The sequence below is a fragment of the Budorcas taxicolor genome, chromosome 9, assembly GCF_023091745.1.
Source record: "Budorcas taxicolor isolate Tak-1 chromosome 9, Takin1.1, whole genome shotgun sequence".
NCBI lineage: Eukaryota > Metazoa > Chordata > Mammalia > Artiodactyla > Bovidae > Budorcas > Budorcas taxicolor.
Genome location: NC_068918.1, coordinates 58,704,715 through 58,731,547, shown reverse-complemented (window position 1 = coordinate 58,731,547; position 26,833 = coordinate 58,704,715). Strand labels below are relative to the sequence as shown.

The window sequence follows — 26,833 nt, the reverse complement described above, 5'->3', positions numbered from 1 at the left end:
TATATATATACACATAACACACAATGGACTGTTATTTCTCCATGAGAAGGAAGGATGTCCTGCCATTTGCAACAACATGGATGACCTTGTGTACATATATTATGCTAAGTTAGAAAAGTCATACAGAGAAAGACAAGTACTATATGATATCACTTATATATAGAATCTAAAAGAGCCACACTAGTAAAAACAGAAAGTTAAATGGTGGTTACCAGGGGATGGGGAGTAAAGGAATAGGACAGATGTGGTTTAAGGTACAAACTTCCATCATGTGGCAAATTAAGTCCTACAGATAGAACATACAATATGGTGAATGCAGACAATAGAGCATTATAATCAACAAACTTACAAAGAAACTAGAATTATTACAACCACTCAAAATAAATAATAGTTATATAGTATGATAGAGATGTTAATTATTGCCATGTCACTCATATCATTAAATATACATGTATGAAATTAACATGTACATATCAAATTTACACAACATTGTCAAATATACTTCAAATTTTTAAAAAGCCATTTGTGTTTATCTCTTCCTAATTCCTTGTTTAGGGAAATCATGTTGGTAGCTTGAAATCAGTCCCAATGTGAATATTTACACCATGAACATTGGCCAACACTACAAATCAAGGCTTTTTTGTACCCCCCAGAGAACCAACTGTTCAACATCTGCCAGGACTCCACTGCAAAAAAACAAGATAAATGAATCAATTATGCAATTTTAGGTACGGATTTCTATAATAGATGATGATCAGAGAAAAGGTTTGAATTGAGCAGAAACCAGGGACATGACAGATGAAGCCACATCAAGATCCGGGGAAGGAGCATGTAAGGCAAAGCAAATAGCACATATAAAGAGCCTGATGCAGAAATGAACTTGATTTATCTCAAGAAGGCCAACGCGGCTAGACCAAAATAGCAGCAACAGATTCTTGTCCACTGTGATGCTGGAGAAGCACACAAGAGCCTGGTCTTGCAGGTTCTACAGGATGTGGCAAGAAGTGTGGATTCTGTTTTCTGTATGTCAGAAAATCATTATAGAATTTTGAGCAATGAGACAATGACATCCAACATATATTTTTAAAAGGTTACTGTGACTGCTGCTTGGTGAGGAGGTCATAAATAGGGAATGGGAAAGCAGGCAGACTAGTCAGGAGACTGGTCTAGTAGTCCAACTGAGAGATTATGGTGTCTTAGGTTAGGGTGGTAGTGGTACAGATAAGAAGTGGCCGAACTCAGGATACATTCTGCAATATTTTGCACATATTGATTATTGTGAATAATACTGGTTGAGTTTCCAGAACATGGATAAGCGGGATGAAGCAAAAGGGATAGTCAAAAATAATTCCAAAGGTTTTTGTTTGTATTTATTTATTTGCCTGAAAAAACAGGATTAAAATGGGTGCTATTCCTGAGAAGGTATATGTTTGGAGAAAGTAAATTATCAAGATCTCTGTTTCGAACTATAAAATATGTGGTGTTCCACAGGAGATTCAAGTGGAGTCACTGGTTGAGAGAGCAAGACAGAGTAGTATTAAATGAGTTACTGCCACCTGGAAAATTTCATATCCTTCTTGTGCCTCATTTTTTTAAATATGGACAATGGAAATAATAGTACATTTCCATCACAAAATTGTGAAAATTACACAGTCCAATAAAGTTTTACAGCAGTCTCCAGCCCATAGTACATACTCATTAAATATTAGGTAGCCATACTTTCACCCATTTCCTAGCCAAAACATAGAATATGTATGTATTCTAGGTATGTATTCAGGGGCTTCCCTGGTGGCTCAGATGGTAAAGAATCTGCCTGCAATGCAGGAGACCCAGGTTTGATCCTTGGTTCAGGAAGATCCCCTGGAGAAGGAAATGGCTACCCACTCCGGTTATTCTTACCCGGACAGAGGAGCCTGGCAGGCTACAGTCCATGTGATCACAAAGAGTCAGACACAACTGAGCGACTAACATTTTCACTTTTTGTTTTACCATTATAAGAAATAAAAAATGAGGAAAAGAGATTATAAATAATGCAAAGGTAGAAAACACTTTTTAAAAAATTTTTATTTTTACTTTATTTTACTTTACAATACTGTATTGGTTTTGCCATATATTGACATGAATCCACCACGGGTGTACATGAGTTCCCAAACATGAACCCCCCTCCCCTCTCCCCCCTCCCACCCCAGATCATCTCTCTGGATCATCCCCATGCACCAGCCCCAAGCATCCTATATCCTGCATCGAACATAGACTGGCGATTCGTTTCTTACATGATAGTATACATGTTTCAATGCCATTCTCCCAAATCATCCCACCCTCACCCTCTCCCTCAGAGTCCAAAAGTCCGCTCTATACTAACACATATATATGGAATTTAGAAAGATGGTAATGATGACCCTGTATGCGAGACAGCAAAAGAGACACAGATGTGTAGAAAGCACTTTTAAACTGATTTCCTATTGAGATTCAGTACCTGTTTTGAAAGGTTGTATTGCTCACCCCCATGATCCTGCAGGCGCCATAAAGTCTATGGTTTTCCTGAGATCTGGCTAGCTGTTCTGTCACACTAATATTACCCCTGTACTTCACCGAGTCCACACCTTCTAGGAAGTTTGGAAAAAGGCAGTTTATGAGACTATATATTTGCTATTTAATTTTTAAATACCTAGATTTTCAAGAATATATAATTGCGGAAGATGCCCATAATGTAATATCCAGCTGAAAAAACACATAGTTGAAAGGAAGATAAAACTTATCTACAGTAGGCTACCAATTTAAAATGTATATGTACTTGTATGTGCACATGTGTTGGTGTATGTGTGAGTATGTAAATGTGTGTAGAAGAGAACTGAAGGAAAATAAAACTGACTGTTATTGCTATTAACTTTTCTTATTAATAAAGTAGAATATATACATCAAGAAGTTAGTTCATGGGAAAAAAACATCTGTAAGTATAATCAAGCTTGCTATGAAACGTAGGTAAAAAATCCTAATAAGTACAAGAGAGAAACAATCAACAGGAAATTAGAGATGGAAAAAAGAAAATGTTTCAAGAATAAAATTTTAAATTGTCCATACTGGAAATAGTAAAATGAAATGATTTTGAAGAGATAAAGAAAAAGATGTTTGATGAAGTATATTTTTATATTGTCATGTAGTTTACAAATTAATCTGGAGTGCAGAGTTTTAATGAAAATCAAAAGAATTAAAGATAGTCAATACAGTCAGTATTCAGATTAAAAAAGCTATTCCTAGGAAACTAAAAATAGACTTATTTAGAAAGGATTGTATATGAGTCCTATTTTTTACAATTTAAAATATTATCTACTTTGTGTTCCCAAAACAGAACTCTGACATTACATAATCAATAGATATGAATGTTTAACTATTTCTTGTTGAAATTGAACTTTTTTTGGAAACTTGAGAGTAGGTACCTACTACAGACGTCACACATGATATCCTAACTTTATTGGGCATTTAAGACACTTAGATTACTGAAAACCAGTGTTAAGTCTAAGAAGCTGGCTTAGCAATTTATGTTATTCCTGAGCAAGGAATAATTTATATAATCTTATTATAAAAGAGTGATAGAAGGTAATAACATAGCAACACAAAGAAGAAAGCTCAGAGACCGAAAGTGAAAGTCGCTCAGTCGTGTCCAACTCTTTGCAAACCATGGACTGTACAGTCCATGGGATTCTCCAGGCCAGAACACTGGATTGGTAGCCTTTCCCTTCTCCAGGGGATCTTCCCAACCCAGAAATAGAACCCAGGTCTCCTGCATTGCAGGCGATTCTTTACCAGCTGAGCCACGAGGGAAGCCTGAGAATACTGGAGTGGATAGCCTATCCCTTCTCCAGCACAGCTTCTCAACCCAGAAACCGAACTGGGGTCTCCTGCGTTGCAGGCAGATTCCTTAGCAACTGAGTTATCAGAGAAACCAAAGGATTCAACAAAGCCATCAGTTTACTCATCAGCTATTTACTAGGCAACTATTATTGTCAGTCACCAATATCCACAGATCCTAGAGAGTAATGAAAATTTGTAAAGGAATTACCAAAAACTCTTTACATATTTCTATATTTAAATATATCATATGCAATTATGACTTTTAACCCAATCATTCAGTATACATTTTATTTCAAGTATAAAATATTATCTTGTCAAAGGTTGTTGTTCACTCAGTCATATCCAATTCTTTGCAACCCCATGGACTGCAGCACACCAGGCTTCTTTGCCCTTCATCAACTCCCGGGGCTTGCTCAAACTCATGTCCATTGAATCCGTAATGCCATCCAACCACCTCATTCTCTCTTGCTCCCTTCCCCTCTGGCCCTCAATCTTTCCCAGCATGAGGGTCTTTTTCAACGAGTCAGCTCTTTGCGTCAGGTGGCCAAAGTATGGGAGCTTCAGCATCAGTCCTTCCAATGAATATTCAGGACTGATTTCCTTTAGGATGGACTGGTTGGATCTCCTTGCAGTCCATGGGACTCTCAAAGAGTCTTCTCCAACACCACAGTTCAAAAGCATCAATTCTTCAGCACTCAACCTTCTTTATGCTCCAACTCCCACATCCACACATGACTACTGCAATAACCATAGCTTTGACTAGACAGATCTCTGTTGGCAAAGAAATGTCTTTGCTTTTTGATACACTCTCTACATTTGTCATAGCTTTTCTACCAAGGAGCAAGCATCTTTTAATTTCATGGGTGCAGTCACCATCTGCAGTGATTTTGGAGCCCAAGAAAATAAAGTCTGTCACTGTTTCCATTGTTTCCCCATCTATTTGCCATGAAGTGACAGGAAACAGATGCCATGATCTTCGTTTTTTTTAGTGTTGAATTTTAAGCCAGCTTTTTCACTCTCCTCTTTCACCTTCATCAAGAGGCTCTTTAGTTTCTCTTCACCTTCTAAGGGTGGTGTCATCTGCATATCTGAAGTTATTGATATTTCTCCTAGCAATCTTGATTCCAGCTTATGCTTCATCCAGCCCAGCGCTTCTCATGACGTACTCTGCATATAAGTAAACAAGCAGAGTGACAATATACAACCTTAAGGTACTCCTTTCCCAATTTGGAACCGGTCTGTTCCATGTCTGGTTCTAAGTGTTGCTTCTTGACCTGCACACAGGTGTCACAGGAGGCAGGCAAGGTGGTCTGGTATTAAACACCATCTCTTTAAGCATTTTCCACAGATTGTTGGGATTTGTCAAAGGTATCACCATGTTTTTAGAAATATTTTGATTGATATGCATGACTTTTCAAAACCCCAACTATTTTATATACAGGTCAAAAAACTTTATAATAGATCATTGTTTCCTAGCAAGTTGTTTTAGCACATTAACCTTCATTTTCTATATTTAACAATGATACAACAAAGCATGTCATTTTTTCTGTTTAAAAAATTATACTTTATGTACCTTCAGAGATACTTCTTATGTAAAATTCAGAGTATGGGATTCTATTTAATGTAAGTACTGTGCTATGTCCTTAGTCACTTAGTCGTGTTCAGCTCTTTGCAACCCCATGGACTGAAGCCCACCAGGCACCTCTGTCCATGGGGATTTTCCAGGCAAGAATACTGGAATGGGTTGCCATGCCTTCCTCCAGGGGATCTTCCCAACCTAGGGATTGAACCCAAGTTTCTAGGCATTGCAGGCAGATTATTTTACTGTCTGAGCCACCAGGGAAGCCCTGGTGTAAGTAAGCACTAAGAACTTTAAAAGCTATGCTGATATGCAAATATTCAGGCAGGCTTTCATTGTGATTACAGGAGAGAAGTTTAAAAGCCCTTCCTTAGGAAAATCAATGAATAACACTAAAAATGAAGAAATAAGGATTTAAACTTCTAGAAGTCATTTTAACCAAACTGAATCAATGATAATCTTTTTCAAATCTTCTAGCACAGCGTTTAGTCTATTACAGTTTTAACTGCCCCATGAACATATAGAGGTCCATGAACTTTGCATGATTCCTTAGATGAAACATATTTAAATTGAGCAATGAATAGCATTTAATAATGCAATAACTGCCATACACATGCCATTTTACATGCAACTGTATATGGTATACAGAGAAGTTCTATGCTCTTAATTACTCTAAGATTCAGGTAAGGAATTAAGTTACATGAATGTCTATTGGGAGTAAAGAAGGCAGGCTCTGAAAGCAGAACTGGGTTTGGATTCTGGCTCTATTCTTGCCAACTGTGAAATTTTGATCAAGCTACTATATCTCTCATCTGTAATAGTGTCTTATAAAGTTGAAGATGACCCATGGAAAACATTTTGCCCCATGTCTTGGACAAAACAGGTTTGCAAAGTACCAGTAGTAACTCCCTAGATAAAAATGCCTCCGCTGTATTTCTAAACACAGGTACTCTACATATTATATTATATTATAAAATTATTTATATTATAAAAAGCATAATTTATACAAATAAATTATGATAAGCAAAACAGTTGATTTCCTAACTGACTCAGATTTATCATAGGCCTCTTATTGATGACACATTTCAGCAACATGAACAAAACTCTTTTATCTGTCATTTTTCAAGAGTCTCAAATTTTACATGGGCACTCTTTATAGCTATTCTTTCCAACAGCATATGGTCTAAAATTTCTCTCTGAATTATCACAAGAAAGATTAAAAACTGTGAAAGAAAATCTGAACCATTATCACTTCACATCATTGGGACGGCAACTCTCAAGAAAAATGCAGAAAATAACAAGGGTTGGCAAGGGTATGCAAAATGAGAAACTTCATGTACTGTTGGGAATATAAATTGGTGTAGCTGCTATGGAAAACTAGGATGGCTCCTCAAAAAGTTAAAAACAGGATTAGCACATGATCTAGTAATTCCACTTCTGGGTATATACTCAAAAAAGAAACAAAAGCATGGATTCAAAAAGATTTTTGTACATCTATGTTATATCAGTCTTATTAGCAATAGCCAAAAGAAGGAAGCAACCAAAGTCTTTATAAGCAGATGGATGGACAGACAAGCAAATTGTGGTCTATACATACAATGGACTTTTTCCAGCCTTAAAAGGATGAAAATTCTGACATGCTACAACATGGATGGCCCTCGAGGACATTATGCTATATGAAATAAACCAGTACAAAAGGCAAATATTGTATATTTCCCCTTATATGATGTACCTAGAATAGTCACATTCATTGAAACAGAAAGTAGAACACTGGTTGCCAGGAAATAAAAAGCCCAAAAGACAAATACTATATAATTCCACTTAAATGAATCAGTTCAGTTCAGTTGCTCAGTTGTGTCTGACTCTTTGCAACCTCATGAACAACAGCACGCCAGGCCTCCCTGTCCATCACCAACTCCTGGAGTTCACCCAAACCCATGTCCATTGAGTCAGTGATGCCATCCAACCATCTCATCCTCTGTCATCCCCTTCTCCTCCTGCCCTCAATCTTTCCCAGCGTCGGGGTCTTTTCCAATGAGTCAGCTCTTCGCATCAGGTAGCCAAAGTATTGCAGTTTCAGCTTCAACATCAGTCCTTCCAATGAAGGACTTCCAGGACCTTCCAGGACTCATCTCCTTTAGGATGGACTGGTTGGACCTCCTTGCAGTCCAAGGGACTCAAGAGTCTTCTCCACAGTTCAAAAGCATCAATTCTTCAGTGCTCAGCTTTCTTTATAGTCCAACTCTCACATCCATACATGACCACTGGAAAAACCATAGCCTTAACTAGACGGACCTTTGTTGACAAAGTAATGTCTCTGCTTTTCAATATGCTGACTACGAATAGTTAAATTTATAAAGACAGAAAGTAGAAGAGTAGTTGCCAGGGCTGGAACTGGCAGTGTTACTATGTAATGGGTACAAAGTTTCCTGAGTATATTCTAAAAGCAGTGGAAAATATATTTTTAATGTCTTACTCCATTTCCTAATTCATTTTATAAACAGTGCTATACTTCCAGAATCATTAAATAAATCATTCTTAACACTGATGGATGGAAAAGCTTATCATCTGAAATGAATTAACTGAGGAAAGTGGCAGTGACGATGATGATGAAGCAAACATGGAAACTATTTATGTATTATTACTGAGAAGATGACATATTCCATCTCTCAAATGCAAAATTTTATTATAGAAAGAGTCAATACTATGAGGGCAGATTGCAATAAATTAAGTATTTACTGTGCATTTGGAAGATTATTCATCTGTGCTTCCCCACCTGGCTTGTTAAATTAATATAATCATAATGACCCAATGCAGAGAGGCAACTGCTCATTAGGGTTTGGGACTGATTTCCTTGGTTATACTACATTATGGTACTGATTTTTCTTTTAGTTGAGTTCATTGTTTCAGCTAATTTGAGATTAATCTACCATGACCTTCAAACAGCAAACTTGGCTGAAATATCGCATTAAAATATTTGTAAAAACAAAGAAAACTGAAGTATTTTGACAGGACACGTATTACTTTTACTATTTAGACACAAGCTGGCTAATAAGTAAAGGATGCTGTAATCTATTTTTTCTGTACTGTCTTATTAGCTATCACCTTAATTTGAAAATGAGACAATCAACACGTGTGTTTAAATAAACTGAACATTGGTAAGTGTTGCTGTGGTGAGGAGCCTGGTGGGCTGCAGTCCATGGCGTCACTAAGAGTCGGACACGACTGAGCGACTTCACTTTCACGCATTGGAGAAGGAAATGGCAACCCACTCCAGTGTTCTTGCCTGGAGAATCCCAGGGACAGGGAGCCCGGTGGGCTGCCGTCTATGGGGTCGCATAGAATGACTGCAGCGACTTAGCAGCAGCAGCAGCAGCTGTCGTGAAAGTTTTCAAATTAAATCTTGGTGTTTGGAGCCGTTCAAATTTTATTAAACCTAATAAAAAAAATGCTGTCACTCACAGAAATTTAATATGGGACCTTTTCCCCCTATATTCTGATATTTCCAATACGTGAGTGGTTGAACTCATTCCTCTTAGCAGCTACATTGCCACAGTTGACCATTGCCTCTTTCTTGATAGACTTTATCTTGGTTTCTCTGACTTTCTCTCCTCCCTACTCCACTCACCACGGACTTTGGAGTGCCTAGGATTCATTTCCAATCCCTCCTTTTAACTCTGTACTTTCTTTTTAGGTGATCTTAAATAGGGCCTTAGTGTTAAATACAGTGTTCATAATTTCAATCATGCCTTTAATGTTTCCACTTGGATGGTTAATACGCTTTTCAAACATAACACATTAAAACAGAGCCCTTATTTACTACCTACTATCCCTATCCTGTTACTCTTTGAGTCTATAACTATCTCAGTAAGTTATATTTCTTCAGGCTAATGTCCCAGGAGTCAACATCTTTGCCCCACTCCTTTCTCCACTGCACCATTAGATCTGGTCCCATCATCCTCCACAGTAAATCCCAACCTACCACTTCCGTCCATTTGTGATCCTACCACTACAGTCCAAGTCACCATTACCTCTTGGCTAGAACATTTCAATGGTTTCCTACCTGTCACTGAGTTTTCACTGCTATTTCACTATAAACATTCTCCATTTAGCAGGCATAATAATATTTTTAACAAAGTCAATGAAATCATAGTACCTCTTTCTTAAATCCCACTGTGGTTCTCTCATTACACTTAGAATTAAATCTACCTCCTTATAGTGATGGGCAACTCTCTCCTACCTTATGTAGACCTGGATAGTTTCCAGATATCATTTCATATAACTTCTGATATTCATCACCATGATCTAGCCACACTGATTTTCTTTTCATTCCTCAGCCTATCAAGTTTATCCCGTCATGGTGTAAACTTTACTTGGCATTTTTCATGACTGACACTTTCTGTTATGTAATTCTTACCTCAAATATCACTTTTTAAATTAATGCATAGATAGACCATACAAATAAATCAGCCACTTGTATTACTATCACATTGTCCTGTTTTGTTTTTTCCATGCCATTTTCACTACTGTAAACTATTTAATTTTCCATGTCCCTTCCCTCTTCCTAACAACCACTACAATTGGAATACAAAAGCTTGGAAAACAAGAATCTCTGTCTCCTTCATAATCAGACTTTTAGGCTTAGAAAGTGCCCATCATGTAGTACTCAATAACTATTTTTCAAGTGTATTACTATTAAATTATTTTCTTTAGGTATTATTTAGGGCAGATACCATGGGGGTATCTACCCTATGGTGCTTCCTACCTATGATCATACCCCTACTTTGATTAGGATTGCTTCAGATGATAATTTTATGCCTCTAAGGTTTTTCAGGATGATCCCTGTTTTAAATATGCTTTCTTGCTTTTTTCATAATCCATCACAATATTCAAATAATTAGTATATTTAAATATTGAAGTGATAATTGAAACTGCCCCTTAAATTCACCCAAAAACCCTGAAAAATTATTATCAGATAATATTTTCTGATTTTTAACTATAAACAAAACAAACAAATATTTCCTTTCTAATAGAAAAACTGTAAGAGCTGCTGCTGCTGCTGCTGCTAAGTCACTTCAGTCGTGTCCAACTCTGTGCGACCCCATAGATGGAAGCCCACCAGGCTCCCCCATCCCTGGGATTCTCCAGGCAAGAACACTGGAGTGGGTTGCCATTTCCTTCTCCAGTGCATGAAAGTGAAAAGTGAAGTTGCTGTCGTGTCCGACTCTTCGCGATCCCATGGACTGCAGCCTACCAGGCTCCTCCATCCATGGGATTTTCCAGGCAAGAGTACTGGAGTGGGGTGCCATTGCCTTCTCCGTGTAAGAGCTGAATAAAATACTAAAAACAGCTGTTTTAAGGCATCACAGAGTAAACAGAGCAGCCAGACTTGATTAAAGAGACACAAATCAAGATGAGCTGGGCATTTTCTTCTACATCTTCAAAGCTCTACAAAGTTACATCCTAGAGCTTTCCTCAGTCTCACAGGATGAAAAGATGAACACTGAAGATCAAGGTTATAAAGTCAGCTAGCATTTGAAGAGCCATGAGCCATAGAGAAATAAACCTCACATTCTGCTCAGCTTTTGTCTTCAAGAGATTTGACAAGTTAAGTGGTAAAGGAGCCAGAAGATAAACACCATGCAAAAACTAACTCACAAGAGGTGAAAAGCTAAGCAGATCTTTGGTGAGTTTCACAGAGCTGAGAAAACAAAAGTTAAAGCTCAGAGTCTGCCAATAAAAAAAGAAAAACCTTTCAATTATGAACCCTGAAGTTCTACCCATAGAAATAAGGGAAAATCAGAAATAGTCATCAGAATTCCTGATCAAGCCACAAAAATCTAAATAGCTGATTCAATTAAGGCAATCTGATCCTACTCTAACTCTTGCCAGAATGAAAATAAAGTCATTTAAGACAATTTTTAGAAATTTTCAGACAAAATATATAGTACTTAAAATTTAAAAAAACTACCAAGCTTTCCATGAACCAGTAAACCAAGAAGGGAGAAAAAGGAAATAGAAACACACTCACACATATTTCAAATGTTAGTAATCAGAAATGTAATTAAAAATAACTACAATTAATGTGTTCCAGATGACTAAATGAAAAAGTAGTCTGGAATCTATTTTTAAAGTGTCAAATGGAAACTCTAGAACTGGAAAATAGATTTATTGAAATTAAGAATTCAGTAAATGCATTTAATAGAAGATGAGATCAAACAAATGAAAGCATTAATATACTGAAAAAATAGGACACCAGAAAAATGTATAAAAAAAGCCTGAGAGAGAGAAAAGAAGAAAATCGAGACAAGTATAAAACATATAATGCACATTAGGAAAAATGTAACATATGTGCATCTGAAGTCCCAGAAATAGAAGAGAAAAAGTGGACAGGAACACCATTTGAGGAAATACTGGCTGGGAGATTAACAAACCAGAGAAATACATCCACCATAGAATCTAGGTTTTGAATCCAAACCAGTTTATTTATACAAATGAAATCACCCCTAAACACACTGTAGTAAAACTTGGACAACCAAAGACAAAGAAATAAAACCTTCAAAGTAAAAAAAAAAGACACCTTCCTTTCAAAGAAGAAGCAATGAGATGCTTACTGACTTCACCATATAAATTATCAAAGTCAGGCAACAATGATATAAAATTGTAAAAGTGTTGGCAAAAACTTCTGAATTATGATTTTATTCCTAATGAAATATATAAATCAAAATTAAAGGGAAAATAAACACTTTTGGGAAAAACAATTGAGAGAATCTGTCACCAGCAAATCATTAAAAAGTAAAAAGAGGAAAATGACCTTATACAAAAGTATGCTAACAAAAGAATTAACAAAGAGCAACAGAAAAAGTTAAACATGTGCTTAAAATTAAATGAATATGGCCTGTTTATAATAGTAATAATGACTACTTCTGGAGCTTAATATATACATAGGATTAAACACACCAGAACTATAGGTCACAATCTAACTGGAGTGAGGGAAAATGGGGGTGAGTGGAGAGTATAGAGTTAAAATGTCATAAGGTCTTTTGCCTTGTCTGGGAAGTGGTAAAAATACCAATTTATAGCAAGTTCTGAAATCTAAAATGAATGTTGTAATATTTATGGTAATTAATGCAAGTAATAAAAGATTGCATTGGATACATATTAATGAAAGGACAAATAGAGTAAATGGGAAAAAATCTTCACTATCCCGAAAAACTAAAGTCAGATGGAAAAATATAACAAAAATAAGACAAATGGGAAACAAATGGGAATATGGCATTTTGAACCCAAATATTAATAGTGATTGATATTAAATGCAAATAATTAAATATCCAATTTAAAGGCAGTGACCACTAGACTGGCTAGTTAAATAAACAATTCAACTACATACTGCTTACAAGAGACACTTCTTAAATATAAAGACCCCAGAGTAAACCAAAAAATCTATATTGTTTGTGTAAATGCTAACAAAGGAAGCTAGTGAAGCTACAAAAGTAAACCTTCCATATGGTAATGTATGTTTCAATAGTATGCTCTCATATGGAAGATTTACTTTTGTAGCTTCACTAGCTTCCTTTTTGTTAGTGTTTACATAATACAATTTTTTTGGTTTATTCCGTGGTCTTTATATTGAAGGGATATATGTTGTGAGTAGTATGTAGTTGAATTGTTTATTTATCCAGGGAAGTTGCTGTATAACACAAGGAGGTCAACCCAGTGCACTGTGACAACCTAGAGGGATGGGAATGGGTGGGGGTAAAGGGAGGTTCAAGAGGGAGGGGACATAATTTCTTCAAGTTGCATGCCAAGTGAAATTTATAGGTAGCCTTCAAATACCCCAACAATTAAGCTGTTTTTGAACTGTTAAACCAGCTTTCCTTTTGCTTTTTTAAGTCATGCTCATTACAATTCTAGCCCATTTGTTCTCTGTGCTGTTCTTAGTCACTTAGTTGTGTCCAGCTCTTTGTGACCCCATGGACTTTAATCTGCCAGGTTCCTCTGTCCATGGGGATTCTCCAGGCTAGAATACTGGAGTGTGTTGCCATTCCCTCCTCCATGGGATCTTCCCAACCCAGGGATCGAACCCAGGTTTCCCCCATTGCAGAAGAATTCTTTACCATCTGAGCCACCAGGGAAGCCCATGTTTATTGAAGTGGGTAGCCTATCCCTTTCCCACAGGATCTTCCAGACCCAGGAATTGAACCAGGGTCTCCTGCATTATAGGTGTATTCTTTACCAGCTGATTTACCAGGGAAGCCCATTTGTTCTCTGCTCAGCATTATTACCAGTGTAGAAGGCCAGGAAGCATTACTTACTATCAACTACTGTGTGGCAGCATACTGGCTACTTGCCTATATTACGTCACTTCATTCTTATAACAGTCTTCCTCGGAAAGAAGTGGTGCTATTAATTCTATTTTCCATATGACCAAATTGAGTATAAAAGTAGGACAATTTACCAAATGTAGATGAACTGACAAGTGATAGATCAGGAAATGGAAGTGGGCAAAATTATATCTACTCCTTCTTAGCCTCATACCCATACTTCTTGCCATTTTTGTATTTTTAAGACTCAGGATCATACTGAAAACAAGTATTATCTACAAATTAAAATACACATGCTATCACATAACTTAAATATATAGTTAAATATATAGTCAACTTCTAGGAAAAAACCTCTAATTTATATGTGCATATGGTGTATATTTCACTCTTGATGAGAATGAAAGAGGAGAGTGAAAAAGTTGGCTGAAAGCTAAACATTCAGAAAACTAAGATCATGGCATCCAGTCCCATCATTTCATGGCAAATAGATGGGGAAACAGTGGAAACAGTGGCTGACTTTGTTTTTCTGGGGTCCAAAATCACTGCAGATGGTGATTGCAGCCATTAAATTAAAAGACACTTACTCCTTGGAAGGAAAGTTATGACCAACCTAGACAGCATGCATTAGAGAAGGAAATGGCAACCCATTCCAGTATTCTTGCCTGGAGAATTCCAGGGACATAGGAGGCTGGTGGGCTGCTGTCTATGGGGTCACACAGAGTCAGACACAGCTGAATCGACTTAGCAGCAGCAGCAGCAGACAGCATATTAAAAAGCAGAGACATTACTTAGCCAATAAAGGTCCATCTAGTCAAGGCTATGGTTTTTCCAGTGGTCATGTATGGATGTGAGAGTTGGACTGTGAAGAAAGCTGAGCACCAAAGAATTGATGCTTTTGAACCGTGGTGTTGGAGAAGACTCTTGAGAGTCCCTTGGACTGCAAGGAGATCCAACCCATCCATCCTAAAGGAGACCAGTCCTGGGTGTTCATGGGAAGGACTGATGTTGAAGCTGAAACTCCAATACTTTGGCCACCTGTTGCGAAGAGCTGACTCATTGGAAAAGACCCTGATGCTGGGAAAATTGAAGGCAGGAGGAGAAGGGGACGACAGAGGATGAGATGGTTGGATGGCATCACCGACTCAATGGACATGGATTTGGGTGGACTCCGATAGTTGGTGATGGACAGGGAGGCCTGGTGTGCTGCAGTTCATGGGGTCGCAGAGAGTCGGACACGACTGAGAGACTGAGCTGACTGACTGATGGTGTATAACTGGGCTTCGCTGGTGGCTCAGATAGCAAAGAATCCACCTGCAATGCAGAGACCTGGGTTCTATCCGTTGCTTGGGAAGATTCCCTGTAGAAGGGCATGGCAACCCACTCCAGTATTCCTGCCTGGAGAGTTCCCATGGACAGAGGAGCTTGCTGGGCTACAGTCCAAGGGATCACAGAGCCGGACATGACTGAATGACTAAGCACAGCATATAATGTATAACTATATATAATTATTATAGTAAGTGAAAACTAGACACCAAGAATATAGTGGGAGAATACACTATATTCTACCAACACGAGGAAATAGTTGTATTTCATGTGTGGAAGTCATCAGACAGTTGTGAAATATTGCCCACATTCAGTCTATTTTAGGCAGTCCTGTTCAGACTTTCCATAACAGAATCAGTATGATTTAAAATTTTTAACAGTTTCCCACAGATATTTAACAGATCTTTTCATCATGTATTATTATCTCTATTTTAAAATAAACAATTCTCTAAGTTACTCCATGGTTTCAAGAATCATTTCCCAGGGCAGTCATCTTGACACTATTTGAAAGAGGACTTGCATCTCCAAAAAATTTACATTTTCATGATGTTGCAAGAGTTTAGTTTATTAGCTATTTACATCAAAACACAAAATATCCTTTGTCTAGAATCTTGTTTAAACAGCACTCTGATGGCATTTTCCCCCTTATATACATTTTTCCACTAGAAAATTTTAAAGTATCAATTAAAAAATTACAGTTCTAGACTTCTATGTTACAACGGAAGACTTAAAATTTATTAAAATCTGCTTTACCCCAATAAAGCTATAAATGTGGTAAAGTCACACAGATTATGACAAATATGACTGAAATTTAGAATGTTTAGTAAAAGGATTAGTAAGAAAACTTACTTCATGCTATTTAACCTGAGACTTAAAGGAAAAAGCATACATTTAAAAACGCATAGCATGTTTTATCATAAGAAACATGGTAAGAATATTTCTTCAAGTATCAGGTTTAATAAAATTCTTATACTATGAACTGATGTTTTAACTATTTATTCACTCAATAATTTATTCATTTAATATAAATCTATTAAATATAATATAAATCTATAGAATATCTCTTATATGTTGAGTACTACTCCAAGGGTTTAGAATGTGGCAATTCAAAAACAGAAAAGTATCTCCACTCTCATGAAAATTTTAAAAGGCGAGATAAACAACATTCAACATAAATACAGATGGTCCTAGACTTACTATGCTTCACTTCAGACTTTGAATTTGGAACTTTTCCAGCCTTGAGATAAGTGGAATGATGCTCTCTTATGATGCTGAACAGGGCCGGGAACGGCAAGTCACAAGTCAGTCATGGGATCAGGAGAGTAAGAAACTGACACGCTTCTAACCACATTCTGTATGCACACAACCATTCTGTTCTTCATTTTCAGTACAGCATTCAACAAATTACTGGTGAAATATTTAACACTTTATTATTAGGAATGCCTGTGTTAGGTGATTTTTTTCAGTGTGTGTTCTGAGCATGTTTAAGGCAGGCTCAGCTGAGCTATGATGTTTGGTAAGTTAGGTGTGTTAAACACATTTTCAGCCTATAATATTTTCAATTTGTTACTGGTTTATTGGAATGTGATCTCATCGTAAGTTGAGGAAAAGCTACAAAAAAAAATGCAGTAAGTTAGGCAGCCACGTTAGTAAGTTAGACAGCCATCATTCCATAGCAAATACACGGGGGGAAAAGTAGAAACAGTGGCATATTTTATTTTACTGGCCTCCAAAATCACTATGGATGGTGACTACAGCCAGTAAACTAAAAGATGCTTGCTCCTTGGAAGAAAAGCTATGACAAAACAAGAGTGTGTATTAAAAAGCTGAGACAGCACCTTGCCAACAAAGGTACATATAGTCAAAGATATGGTTTTCTAGTATTCATGTACAGATTAAGTGTTAGACCACAAAGAAGGCTGAATACCAAAGAACTGATGCTTACAAACTGTGGTGCTAGAGAAGACTCTTGAGAGTTCTTTGGACAGCAAGGAGATCAAACCAGTCAATCCTAAAGGAAATCAATGCTGGCTATTCACTGAAAGCTGAGGCTCCAATACTTTGGCCACTTGATGTGAAGAACTGACCAACTGGAAAAGATCCTAATGCTGGGAAAGATTGAGGGCAAGAGGAGAAGGGGGCAACAGAGGATGAGATGGTTGGATGGCATCACCAACTCAATGGACATGAGTTTGAGCAAACTCTGGGAGATAGTGAAGGAGAAGGAAGCCTGGCGTGCTGCAGTCCTTGGGGTCACAAAGAGTTGGACATGACTGAGCAAATGAACAAGACAGCCATTAATTTTATGAAGAAAACTAAAGCAGGGAAATGGGTTAGGAAGTAGGGAGGGGTTTGCAAGTTTAAATAAGATTATCAAGGAAATTCCTGCAAAGAACAGGATATTTGAGTAAAAATCCAAAGGAAATAGGGAAACAGACTATATGAAAATAGAGGAAAACGATTCCAGACAGAAGAAACAGCAAGTGCAAGAGATTTCAAGAGCCAGTAAAGTAGCCAGTGGAGTAACTGAAAAGGAGAGATTGAGACCAGAGATGAAAGCAGGTAAGGTAAAGAGCCTATAAATCCATGTGGGTAATTGTGCTTTTTCCATCAAGTGCCATTAAAGCTTTTGTGGAAGGAGTGATCTGACCTGATTTTGTAAGATCTGATTTGATTTTGTGCTAAGATCAATGTGAGTGCAGTGTTGAAAGTAAAGTGAAGGGGAGACAACCAGAACTAATGTCCTACACAATACAGACACTAAAGCTGGTAGTCACCTTTATTGGTGATTAAAAAGAAAGAAAGGAAATATAGCACCAAGTCGTGTCCGACTCCTACGATCCCATAAGCTATAGCCTGCCAGGCTCCTCTGTCCACGGGGTTCTCCAGGCAAGAATACTGGAGTGGGTTGCCATTTCCTTTCCAGGGGACTTCCCAACCCAGGAATTGAACCCAGGTCTCCCACATTGCAGGGAGATGCTTTACCAACTGAGCTACCCAGGAAAGCAGTGATTAAAAGGTCAGCACAAATTCATTTAGAGAGAGAATATGCTTTCTAATTAACCACATATGCTACTTGTGACATGAATCAATGATCTTAAAAAAACACTAAAGTAAGGAACTGTGAATTTAATTACATTCTGCTATACTAAATAAGACATGTCATATAGGACATTTTGAATGTATAGATTATAATCTCCACTATAGTTATATATTCATCAATTTAGCAGTGACACAAATAATACCAATAAAAAAATTCAGTGATTTGAAGAGCAATCATGAACCATACTTTCATCACATCTGCTGAATTCCTGACAGATGCTGAGTGCCATGAGGGATAGAAAGTCTGTGAACTCTGTCTTCAAGAATGTGCAATCTAGCAGGTCTCCAAGAGACAGATCAAACAGACTTTGTTGAAGAGAACCATATTCAAACAGGATTATGTAAATTTTGCCTGACTTTTTAATATATCACGTGTGTGTCTTCCTTATTTATAGACGTGTGTGTGCTCAGTCACGCCTGCCTCTTTGAGCTCCCATGGACTGCAGCCTGCCAGGTTCCTCTGACCATGGAATTTTCCAGGCCAGAATACTGGAGTGGGTTGCCATTTCCTAATTCAGGAGATCTCAGCCCAGGGATTGAACACACTTCTCCTCCATCTTCTGCATTGGTAGGAAGATTCTTTACCACTGAGCCATCTAAGAAGCCCTTTTATTTATATAATGGGATATTAAATGCAGGAATATCATTTACAACCCCTTTCTACCTGTTAACTGTACCTATCCTATGCTTTTCATGCTTTACTATTACATAAGGGATTAATTACATCAACAGTTCTAGAAAAAATGGTTCTATGTAATTCACAAGAGTCCCTGATGGTTCTGTGGTAAGGAATCTGAATGCCAACGCAGGAGACATGGGTTCAATCCCTGAGTCAGGAACATCACCTGGAGAAGGAAATGGCAACCCACTCCAGTATTACTGTCTGGGAAATCCCACGAAGAGTGAAGCCTGGTAGGCCACAGTCCATGGGGTCACAAAAGAGTCAGATATGACTGAGTGACTAAACAACAACATACTATTCACACAGATTTCAAAACTATAGTAATATTTGTATACAAATATTAATTCAATCTCCTCTAAAACATAGCTGTCTCTTTAAACTGTTAACCACTCTCACTAGATATGGTTCTATACGGTCAATGAATAAAATATTCAGGTCAATAAGATATAGAGTTGACCTCTGCAGTTGGAAGACAATCTTTCTTGACAAATGCATTTTTAGTTTTGGGGATAAACCAGGAAGAGAAGGGAATTACTTATTGAAATAATGGAGATTCCCACATAACTAATTCTGTGGCGTACCTGGATTATATAGGAATGAATATAAATCTGTTTTTTAAAGGTCTTTTAAAAAGCTGCCCCTCTGTGTTTTAACCTACTTGCCAATCAACACCAAAGGGCAGGTCTAAGAAACTGGCCAGATTTTAAAAAGTCACAAAATGAGATTAGATATTCTAACACATATTATAGTGAAAATCTGGTTAGATAGACATCTTATTAATCTTCACTTCCCTATTATTATCATTTAAATTGATGTATATTTTTCTTTGCCATTATACTGGGGATTTTTTTTTCAAGTTTATGCAGATACTAGGTTGTTTACAATAACTGTAATTGTCAGACGGAATTTAGTTGTTACATTGCTATTATCCTTATTTCAATTTCTTGCCATGATGTTATAATATTTATTATGCTAATCTAGAAATCAGGGTACCAGCATGATTAAATTATTTGCTCAATATATGATGTTAGTAAATAGTAGAATTGGGAAAAATTAATAATTCCATAGTAATAAAAACTTAAAACAATTTGTAAAATAAGTACCTACTTTCTTCTCAGTAAGTATTATATTTTTCTAGTACTTACCTTGAATGTTAAAACACCAGAGAAATTCCCCAGTGTAATCTGTAATGATGTAATCAAGGAAATGTAATGGTGACTGCTATTTAAAATAGCAATTTATTAAAAGTATTTCACAGAGAAGCCAACTATATATCGATGATGAAAAAATTAAAACTGGCACTTGTTGAAATTCATGCATTTCAAAATAAAAAGGAGAACTAATAAATGGTCAAACCTCTTGCCAAATCAATGGCAAATAAACATTTAGTGATATTTACCTATTCATTATAAAACTGATGCCCTTGTCTCCCAGCTGATTAATAGCCATATAATGATGAATAACCTCTTAATCCTTCATGCTGTAGGTGAAAAAGACTGAAGTTATGCTATTTTGAAGACATGCTGAAGTGTAGTAGAAAATGAGATCTGTTTTATGACAAAAGAGATGTTGGCTATACTCTCCCATATAAGTGAGAGGATAATCTGGTATTTCTTGAACCCAAACAATGTATGGACCCCTTGAAACTATATACCAAAAATTTTCCCTAAATTAGGTCTTCAGATACCAATTTAGTAAATACTGGCATAGTTTGGAGTCTGAATTCAGACAACTCAGGATGAAATTCCAGTCCTACCTGTAACAAGCTTTATTAAAAGGCCAAGTTACTTAACTTTTTAAAGTCTCAGCATTCTTCAACTATTAAAAGGGATAATACTAGCTACCTTATAGGCTAATTGTGAGAAATAAATGAAGTAATAAAGATGTTCACATTTTCTATGTTGCCAATGCATTATAATATGCCTTCCTGCAGCTTTGCTCCTTAAGTGAATAGGTTCTAAGAACCTATTCAGTTTGTTACTCCAAAGCCTGAAGCCAAACAAGAGGTCTAAAGTCCTTTCCTGTCTGTGGAATTCCCGTACAAAATCTGGTAACAAAACCTGTTTAGCTTTTTATATCATTAAATCATTGGCTAAATTAAAACCTTGAAACAAGCAGAAATAAGGATTTATTTCATTTTGTAGATTGCTTTCCCCTTCTCTTGAACACATGATGAGTTGATTTATAGGCGGTAAGAAGGGCTGAGGTGAATAAGGACATGGGTGGGCGCCATCTTGGGTTATGAGGCCATATGGGGACACATCTCTATACCACTTCCACTAGGTGTATTTCAGACAGCTAAATCAATCTTATGAACATATTTCTGCCACTTGTTTTGAAGACTGAACCATAAAAGATGTCTGAGTATTCACTCAACTTAAGGCCATTAAACGAAAGAGGTAAATGAGAGAACAGGAAAACACGTCCACAATACCTCTTGAGATAACATGTGGGGATGTATGAGGGGAGATGCAAAGAAAATGGGAAAATATCAATAACTTTACTGAAAAAACTGGGTTTTCAGATGCACACTTTGACCTGCAGAATAATGATCAGTATGTTGAATAAAAATGATTTAGTAAAAACTCATGATTGCATCATTCAGTTATGAATCAGAAGGAAAAATGCTGCTATTTTTAATAACAAATACAGACATACTTTGGAGATGCTGCAGGTTCAATTCCAGACCACTGCAATAATGTGAATATCTCAATAAAGTGAGTCATATGAATTTTTTTGGTTTCCCAGTGCATATAAAAGTTTACATTATACTGAAGCCTATTAAGGGAGCAACAGTACTGTGTCTTAAAAAAAACAAAATATCATATCTCAATTTTAAAATACTTTATTGCTAAAATATGCCAAATATAGCTGATCCTTCAGTGAGTCACCATCTTTTTGCTGGTATTGAGTCTCGATTGGAATTAATGGCTGCTGAATATCAAGGTAGTGGTTGCTAAAGGTTGGGTGGTTGTGGCAATTTCCTAAAATAAGACAACATTGCTGCATTGATTTACTCTTCCTTTCATGAACAATTTCTCTGTAGCATGCAATGCTATTTTATAGCATTTCACCCAGATGCTTTCAAAATTGGAGTCAATCCTTTCAAACACTGCTGCTACTTTGTCAACTAAGATATGTAATATTCTAATTCGTTCTTTTGTCATGTCAACACTCCTTATGACATTGTCACCAGGAGTAGATTCCATGTCAGGGAACCAGTTTCCTTGGTCATCCATAAGAAGCAACTCCCCATCTGTTAATCATGAGGTTGCAGGAATTCAGTCATTATCTCAAGCTCCAGTTCTAATTCCAGTTCTCTTGCTATTTCCACCTCATCTGTAGTTACTTTCTCTAGTAAAGTCTTGAACTACTCCAAGTCATCCACTAGGGTTAAAATCAACTTTTTCCAAACTCCTATCAATGTTGATATTTTGAGCTCTTCCTAGGCATCACTAATTTCTTAATGCCATCTAGCATGTTGAATCCTTTCCAAAAATTTTCAATTTATTTTGCCCTGATCCATCAGAAGAATCACTATCTATGACAGCTGTAGTCTTACAAAATATATTTCTTAAATAATAATACAGAGGAGTTGAAATGATTCCTTGATCCATGGACTGCATAATGGATCTTGTGTTAGCGAGCATGAAAACCACATAAATCTTACTGTAGATCTCTGTCAGAGCTCTTGGGTGACTAGATGTGATGTCAATGAACAGTAATATTATGAAAGAATCTTTTTTTTTTTTTTTTTTTTTTGAGCAATAGTTCTCAACAGTAGGCTTAAAATATTCAGTAAACCATCTTGAAAACAGCTTGTGATCATCTAGGCTGTGTTGTTCAGTTTATACAGCACAGGTATAGTATTAACAGATGCATGATTCACATGGGCCCTGGGATTTCTGGAATTTGTAAATGGGCATTGGCCTTACCTTCAAGTCACTGGCTACATTAGCCCTTACAGGCTAAGAGAAAGTCGCCTGTCCTTTAAAGATTTTAAAGCCATGTACTGACTTCTTGTCTCTAGCTATAAAAGTCCTAGATGGCATCTTCTTTCAATAGAAGATTATTGAAAATCTGTTGTCCCCATTTTCATGATTATCCTCTGCATAACTTGCTGCAGCTTGCATCTCATCTACATCAGCACTTGCTGCTTTACTTGACACTTATATGTTATGGGATGCCTTCTTTCTTTAAACCTCATAAATCATTCTCTACTGGCTTCACAGTTTTGTTCTGCAGCTTCCTCACCTCTCTCAGCCTCTGCACAATTGAACAGAGCTAGGGCGGTGTTGGAGAAGACTTTGAGAGTCCCTTGGACTGCAAGAAGACTCCAACCAGTCCATCCTAAAGGAGATCAGTCCTGTGAGTTCATTGGAAGGACTGATGCTGAAGCTGAAACTCCAATACTTTGGCCACTTGATGCTAAGAGTTGACTCATTGGAAAAGATCCTGACGCTGGGAGGGGTTGGGGGCAGGAGGAGAAGGGGACGACAGAGGATGAGATGGCTGGATGGCATCACCAACTCGATGGACATGAGTTTGGGTAAACTCTGGGAGTTGGTGATGGACAGGGAGGCCTGGTGTGGTGCAACTCATGGGGTTGCAAAGAGTCAGACACGACAGAGTGACTGAACTGAACTAAACTGACGGCCTAGCTCTGGATTAGGCTTTGGGTTAAGGGAAGGCTATAGCTAGTTTGATCTCCTGTCAATATCAATAAAATGTTCACAGGTCAGCAATAATGCTACCTTGCTTCCTAATCATTTATGTATTCATTGCAGTGGCACTTTTAGTTTCCTTTAAGAACTTTTCCTTTGCATTCAAAACTTGACCAACTGTTGCAAGAGGACTAGCCTTCTGCCTATCTTGGCTTTTGACATGCCTTTCTCACTAAGCTTATTTAATTCTAGTTTTTGATCATAAAGTGAGAGATATGCAACTGTTCCTTTCATTTGAACACTCAGAAGCTATTGCAAGGTTATTAACTGCAGGGTTAGTAATTTCAATGTTGCATGTCTCAGGCAATAAAAAGGCCCAAAGAGAGGAAGAAAGATGAGGAAATGACCGACTAGTGAGCACTCAAAACACATGCAACAGTTACTAAATTCATCTTCTTATATAGGTCCATGGTTCATGGACCCCCAGAAGTTGTAATAGACCTTGCTGGTCCTCTCCCTCCCACCTGACCCGGCTCATCTCACAGGGTCTGGGTGAAGAGGTTTCTCCCCACTACTTGCAGCACCAGGTTGGCATCTTTGGGGAGCTGTGGCTTTGGCACCTGGAACACAAGGCCTCTTACCACTGTGTCATGAGCGTGTCAGAGGCTCTGTCATACTCTCTGCTTCTAGGGTAGCAAGCATTCCTTCTGTTGCCACCATACCTAGGGTGAGTTCCATGGAAGGAAGGCTGCCAGCTTCCTTCACCTTCATATCCCCTGCCCTAGGGTACCAGAGCCCAGGCCTCCACGTCTGGCTCAGGCAGAGTGCCAGCCACTTCGTAAACACCTTTATAAGCAGCCACATTTGGGGAAATGGAATGGAGGAAAGGACACTGAATGAGAAGTCTCATCAGCTGGGCGGCAGTCTTAACTTGGCACAAGTCAGGAATGCAAGGGTATTTCTTCCTCCACCTGGGTCACAGAATGAAGACGATGCAGAGGAAAGCCACAGCTGACTCTTACAATCATGTTGCAAGAGGGAGAAAAAATCCTTTGTGAGATCAAGCCCTGAGCCTTTGGAGTGGGAGCGCTGACTCCAAGACCCTAGACTACCAGAGAACTAACCCTAAGGAGTATCAAACAGTGAGAACTCACAGAAAGGAAACCACTTGAATAAAAGATCTGGCAGCACCTAACCACCCTGTGCAGGACACCTCATCTAAACAAGCTCACTGCAGGTGGGTTCTTTACCACTAGGGCCATCTGGGAAGCCCTTACTCATTTTCTACTCATCAGAAAAAAAAAAAAAAAGTTGTAATAGCAACATCAAAGCTCACCGGTCACAGATCACATATCAAATATAATAATAATGAAAAAGTTTGAAATACTGTAAGAATTACCAAAATATGACACAGAGACATGAAGTGAGCAGAGACAGTTGGGAAAATGGTGCCAAGAGACTTGTTGGCCACAGAGTTGTCACAATCCTCCAATTTAAAAAAAAATGCAATACCTGCAAAACACAATAAAATGAATCACTATCAAATGAGCTCTGCCTGTTAACACTGCTGTGGTTGAGCTCAAAGAATAGTATACATGATCTGAACAAATTATATTAATAGTTGAGTGTCTTGCTCCATGTGTGATCTAAAAGCATAGGTGGAGAGTAAACCTGAGCAATGAAACATCACTATTTATCGATTCTCTATCCCAGGAGATGAACCAAGACAATAGACAGCAGACTCATTACTGACTGGAAAGTTAGACTGCAACTTATAGTGACCATATGACAGGGGACGACTGCTGTGACTGGCAAAGGATGAAGCTGTCTTTATCCAGAGAGGGATGAAGGCCGTTTTGACCCTAGGATTTTAAGGGAATTCATGTACAAGATTTCACTAAAGCATAATTCATCAGTGTAGTAGTTTGCCTGCCTTCCCTGATTGTACTCTGAAACTTCCTGACAAATACTATTGACTCGAAGCTGCTATTCAGTTGCCCATATGAGTAGAAAATGAGCAAGGGCTTCCCAGATGGCGCTAGAGGTAAAGAACCCACCTGTGATGCAAGAAGATCCCCTTGAGGAGGGCATGGCAACCCACTCCCTTATTCTTGCCTGGAGAATCCCAAGGACAGAGAAGCCCGGAGGGCTATAGTCCATGGGGTTGCAGAGTCTGATACAACTGAAACAACTTAGCACGATGAGTAGAAATAAATCCACACCTGTGGGCAATTGCTACAGTTCTGAGTCCCTGCCACTACCCTGCTGCTCAGGTCATAATGAGTTCCAGATAGGTGGAAAGAGTGTCTGCCTTGAGGCCCACCAAATAGCTCTTTGCAATTCTTGGATCTGGGGACCCTGGCCATAATGGGCCCTGAACCTAAGGGGGACAGTCTGTACTCCCATTGATGACAAACAGCATCCATTAGGGAGATGCCTGGTGCCCATGTGGCCTCCTGAGAACGTAACTAACTCCCATTGGCTGGTGCATTCCTCCACTGTGACCACACGTGAAAACACAACCTCTACAGTGTACAGTGTCTGTCATTAGCTATTTTAACTACATCTTCTCCACTAACCCCAAACTCCTCTGCTGCTCTGCGTCCACAGTGTCAGGGAGGACTGGCTGAGAGTCTTTCCTGTGCTGACTGCAGAGAGTGAGGGAGGAATAGGCTGACTTAAAGAAGCCTTCTAGGCTCAATATCTCCAGTCTCAGCCTTCAGTCAATCAAAGAAAATTTGTATTTGGAATAACAGTAAATTATGGGAATATTCTTTCAGTTTCCATCCTATTTGCAACCCTAGACAATTTGGGCTTATGGTTACTTTTGACTAAACATTTCAACCTGAGCTGAATATGGTGAACAGAAAGGAGAAAGAAATTAAGCATAGAAGGCACCTAGACCTGTGTGCCACAAACACACAAACTCCAACATCAACTTTTATACATCTACAATGCTTGTTACCTCATTTACTGGCCCAAGTTTAAGTTAAGAATCAACTGTCACAGCTTGTTTAACTCTCAGTAAAGAGAGGCAATTTACTCAAGAGCCTTGTTATCCAAGAACCTTTTAGTATATACACCATGAACAGAGTAGCAGCACTCTATTAGTTTAAAAGTTAAAACATGAGAATTCCCTGGTGGTCCAGTGGTTAGGACTCCACACTTTCATTGCTGAAGGTGCAGATTTCATCCCTGGTTGGGGAACTAAGATTCTACAAGACATGTGGTGTGATCAACAAAAATAAAATTTAAATGGTACTATTATATTTTTTGTGAAATTTTGTTGATCAATATTCTTATCATT

General features: G+C 37.9%; 1 protein-coding gene across 1 annotated transcript in view; it reads right to left on the bottom strand.

Moving 5' to 3' along the window:
* LAMA2 (laminin subunit alpha 2) overlaps positions 1-26,833 on the bottom strand; it is a 677,618-nt gene that overhangs the window by 485,891 nt on the left and 164,894 nt on the right. The gene's annotated exons all lie outside the window — the stretch shown is intronic.